Source organism: Zingiber officinale, chromosome 6B (genome assembly GCF_018446385.1).
Source record: "Zingiber officinale cultivar Zhangliang chromosome 6B, Zo_v1.1, whole genome shotgun sequence".
Lineage (NCBI taxonomy): Eukaryota > Viridiplantae > Streptophyta > Magnoliopsida > Zingiberales > Zingiberaceae > Zingiber > Zingiber officinale.
The window spans coordinates 92318456-92323658 of record NC_055996.1 but is presented as its reverse complement, the minus strand read 5'-3'; positions in this window follow the sequence as shown (position 1 = coordinate 92323658).

The following is a 5203-nucleotide window of genomic DNA, read 5'->3' as shown; positions in this document are numbered from 1 at the left end:
TGTCCTTAATAGCAAGGGAATTAAAATAATGCATGATGTTATATGGCATACATCAAGATGAGCAATTTTTCAGAAGAAAGACATGCTACTGCTACATGATGTATATATGACATAACATAGTATTTTTGTGTATTTTTTTTAATAAAGATGAATGCAACATATGATGTCATGACATGTGATAGACAATCAATCATGACACTTTAGCATAGATAACATATACCTAGATAGACTATCTAAGTATCCTTAATCCCTTAGCTAAGCATTTAAATTCTAATCCTAGATTGCCTATTTCTTGAAGAAATGACAAAACCCAACTTGTCATGTCTTTTATCCTTTCTTATTTGTGCCAATTGAGATTAAAAATTAAATCCTTAAAATTTTGTTTGGCACATGTTACTCTTTCCAATGAGTAATCGATCCGATTAAGGCTTAGATTTCCCTTAACCCATTAATAGAACACCAAAATCTCAACTTAGTATCTCTTATGGTTTTCCTTTAAATGTGTCAATTTAACCTAATTTCAAATCCTCAAAACTTGGCACCTTTTTGCTCTTCAAGGCTTAATCACATTTGATTAAAGCATGGGGTTTCTCTTAATTTCTTAAGAAAGTATCAAAATTCTAACTTGATTTTTCTTATACTTTTCTTAAGTGTGTCAATTTAGACTAAGTTCAACTCTTCAAATTTTGACACAATTTACTCTTTCAAAGAGTAACACTAATAATCCTTTTCATTTTTAAAAGTTAACAATAACCTTGAAAATACTCTCAAATGTCAATTTTAACAAGGTTGGATTACCTACCCTTCCAATTAGTGTTGACATCCTCTAAACCCATCTAGGGTGTAGAGAATATGCTCCTAGGAACCCAATACCTATTGGTGCTCCTTGGATGCTCTAGGTACTCGCTAGGGATAACTTCCCTAGATACCTTCCTAAGGACATTTCTAGGCTTCTTAGAAGCCTTGGTCACTTCTACTAGGTCACTCATAGGGATAACTTCCCTTGTAACCTTCTTTGTGACTTTGTTAGACTTCTTGGAAGTCTTAGTCACATTGGTCTTGTCAAAAAAACTTTTAGGGATTCCTTCGCTAGTATCCTTGACTTGACCTCTACATCTAGAGTTGGTCTCATAGCTATATGGAACCCTATGAAAAGAAGTTACATCCTTCTTGACTTTAGGTTTGTATCCCAAACCCCTATAGCCATTGGATGACTCTTATTTAGCTTTTCCTAGGTTATGTTCATTTTGACCCCTAAGTATGTTTTCCATTCTTGCTAGAGTCCTTTCTAAATTATCAAGTCTTGTCCTCAAGCCTTGATTTTGACTTCATAAATCTCTAGATTTTGGTTTTTCCTTAAATTCTTGAGAATTTCTATTCTTAGGCATATATCTAAAGTCCTTGGTGTTATTGCCTAAGTTGTTATTTACCTTCCTAATCTTAGGTGTGGTAAATCTAGCATGAGGAGGAATATATTTTCCCTTAACGCTATCATGGTTCCTACTTTCATGATAATTTGCATTAAAATGATAAGGGTTATTTCTAACATGAATTTTATCATGACTAAGAGGAATTGCACGATTAAAGGTTACCTTGAGTTTTCTCTTAAAAGCTCTCCCTTGACTTGTGCTTCCTCCTTTGACTTTAGTTGTCTTCTTCCCTTTGGACATTGACTTCGATAATGTCCATTTTGGTTGCACAAGAAACACACAATGTGCTCCTTGCTTTTGTGTTCCACGGGACCAACCACTTTAGGCTTCTCCGTAGCCTTGGTGGCCACTTGACCCTTCTTCTTGGCCAATTTTGGATACTTGCTCTTATAGTGTCCATGTTCCTTACACTCAAAATAAATGACATGATTTTTATTTTTAATTGAGCTAATTATACCTTCACGTGTAGAAATGGTGCTTGATCCTCCATTTGATTTATCTTGCATTGTGGAGGTTGCATCATCATCTTCTTCTTCTCCTTTTGAGGATGTGGGTACTTCCACCTCTTCCTCTCTTGAAGTTGTGGATGATCTCTCTTCATCTTCCTTCTCCTCTTCTTTCTTTTCTTCCTCGAATGTTGCCCTCGTGCCAACATCGGATTGGTCCTTCTCTTCTTGGACCAATGAGCCATTCTCCTTAGGCTCATCCACTCTTTGAAATTGAGTGGGGTTCTCATGATAGACAATGACCTTTTTCCAAAGATCACTTGTACTCGTGCATTCACCTACACTCAAAATTATGTTAGAGGGTAATATATTTAGCAAAATTTTTGTTACCTCCTTATCCGCCTCCGCTTGCTCCCTTTGTTCCTCGGTCCAAAGTCAAGGTCGGAGGCGCTTCCCCTTTTGTCCTTTGGAGGCTCAAATGGATCTTCCAATACAACCCATTGGTTCCAATCCATTTGGAACTAAGTTTCCAACCTCGTCCTCAAATAGTTGAAATCTTCTTTGTCATACGGAGGTGGAATTCGGATATCCCATCCGAGCGGTCCTTCAGACTCATCTTCTTCTTCTTCTAGCTTCTTGCTCTCTTGGCAGTTAGTCTATAGAAGAGCGACCTTGCTCTGATACTAAGCAGGGGGAGTTTGCCCAAGTAGGGGGAGTTTGCCTCTAGGAAAGGGAGAGAATGAAAGAAACCTTCATTTAAGCATTGGTATAAAGAAGATGTTAAGGCTATGAGATTTAACCTTGTGAAAAAGAAGAGGTTAAGGCTATAAGATTTAGCCTTGTGATAAAGAAGAGGTTAAGGCTATGAGATTTAGCCTTGGTATAAAGAAGAGGTTAAGGCTATGAGATTTAACCTTGTGATAAAGAAGAGGTTAAGGCTATGAGATTTAGCCTTATGATAAAGAAGAGGTTAAGGCTATGAGATTTAGTTTAACTTAGAGGTATCGTCAAATATCAAAAAGGGGGAGATTGTTAGGGCAATTTCCCTAGGTCAAGTTTGACCAGTTTGACTAAGCTTGAGTCAGGATTTGAGTTTTGATGTTTGATAATATAAGGAGATTGCTGGAGCAATCGTTCGATTATGGAGATGGTCAAAGGGTTGACCAGGTTGATGAGAATACAAGTCAAGTAGGTCAAGGTTGACAGGAGACTTGACTGGGAAAGTCCGAACTGGATGTTAGGCATTTGGAAAGTCCTAGTGAGGAGCTAGGCAGGAGAAAGTCCTGGTGAGGAGCCAGACAACGGGAAAGTCCTAGTGAGGAGCTAGGCAGGAGAAAGTCCTGGTGAGGAGCCAAGCATTTGGAAAGCCCTAGTGAGGAGCTAGGCAGGGGAAAGTCCTGGTGAGGAGCCAGGCAAGGAGAAAGTCCTGGTAAGGAGCCAGACATTTGGAAAGTACTAGTGTGACTTGGCAAGGAGAACCAGACAACTAGGATGAGGCCGAAGGAAGCTCCTGAAGGTAAGACGTGAAGGATGGGGAGATATCCGAGGGACGCAAGGCTGATGGAGGAGGTTAGAAGGCTAGTTCGAGGTTGGTCGGGTGTGACCAAATGCTAGGCATGGAGACCCGATAGGTCATGTTTGACCGGGAGTTAGGTTGAAGACTTTGGACTTGAGATTGAGTCAAGTCCAGGCTGGTCAATCGACTGGGCATTCGATTGAATCAGGATCCAATCGATCAGCCGATCGATTGGAGTGTGCTGCGAAGGAAGAAATGACCTAATCGATCGATTGGGAGCATGAGTCGCCAGCACAGAGGCCTTCCCAATCGATCGGGCAATTGATTGGGAACCTCTAATCAATCGATCGATCGATTGGAGCTGGGAGTTCTCGCGTAATCGCGAGAACACAGAGAGCATCTGAATCGATCCACCGATCGATTCAGACTGTCCCAATCGATTGGCTGATCAATTGGGATTCGACCGTTGCGTATGATGCAGGTGATGGACGGCTGGGATTGTGCAGAGCTAACGTGGCAATCGATTGGGGTTGCTTTCAATCGATTAGGAGCACATGATATAGCCGTTGCGGAGCGTTTTCTCTACAGATCTTTGCGATATTCTCCTGCGAGCTTACAGCGATTTCTTCAGCACTCACGCCAGTTCTTGAAGGCACTTGAGGAGCATCTCTAAGGTTCAAGAGGCAACAACAAGTAGCAAGAAGAAAGGTGTATTCACTTGTATTCTTAGAGTTTCTTCTTGTATTTGTATTTGTGTTGTGTGTGAGTTTGTACGAGGCTTCTCCGCCTCCGGCTGCGACCGAGAAGGAGTTATTCTTAGTAGAGATAACGTGTCGTGTGTGGATCCTTGGATTAGTCACCTCTTCTTGAGGTGGATACCAAGTAAATCCTAGGTGTTAGCGTTTTGGTTTGTTGTGTCTTTCTTTCTGCTGCATATCATCAAGACGATGCAACCAACGAGCAAGCGATGAGAAGCTACTCACCCCCCTCTAGATGGACACGACGGTCCCAACATGATCAACTGCGGAGCAATTAGGGGAGGTAGTCATCCTTGTTCAGCCACTCGACAACTGTCCTAGGCATACTGTTGGCAATCTTGGATATTATGCGTCTTGGTTTGGCGGTAGGTACAGAAAGTGGGTATCCACCGGCGGACCTCGACAAAAGAGGTTCGTTCCACTTCCACGTGCTAGACTATCCTTCCTTCCCGAGTTGTAGGGAGGGGGTTCGACCGAAGCTCTTTATGTCGCATGGGTGGCGGAGGGGCCTTCTACTCGGCTTGGAAGGAGGGGTTTGGAGCAGGCACTTCCTTCTTCCAAGTAGCTTGAGCTTCTTCCATATTGATATATTTAAAGGTTTGCCCCAATAGACTATCAAAGTCCTTGGAGGGCTTCCTCACTAAGGAATGAAAACAATCTCCATCAATGAGTCCTTGAGAAAAGACACTCACCAGCATTTCAGAGGTGGCAGAGGGAACATCCATGGCTATCTGATTGAAATTTTTTATGTAAGCCTTCAAAGATTCCTTTACTCCTTTCTTAAGGGTGAAGAGAGTCAAATTTTTTTTGTAGTTCTTTCGGTTGTTAGTAAAATGAAGCAAGAATGCCATCTTAAAATCTTTGAAGCATGAAATAGGACCTCCTGGGAGTCGGTAGAACCATCTCTACACCGACCGGACAGAGTGGTTAAAAACACTCGACACTTGACTCCATCTGTGTTCTGTGCAGCAGAGTGGTGTTCTCGAATCACCATAGATTATCTTCAAGATCGATAGAATCTCCATATTCTCCGACCGGTGGTAATAAAAAAAT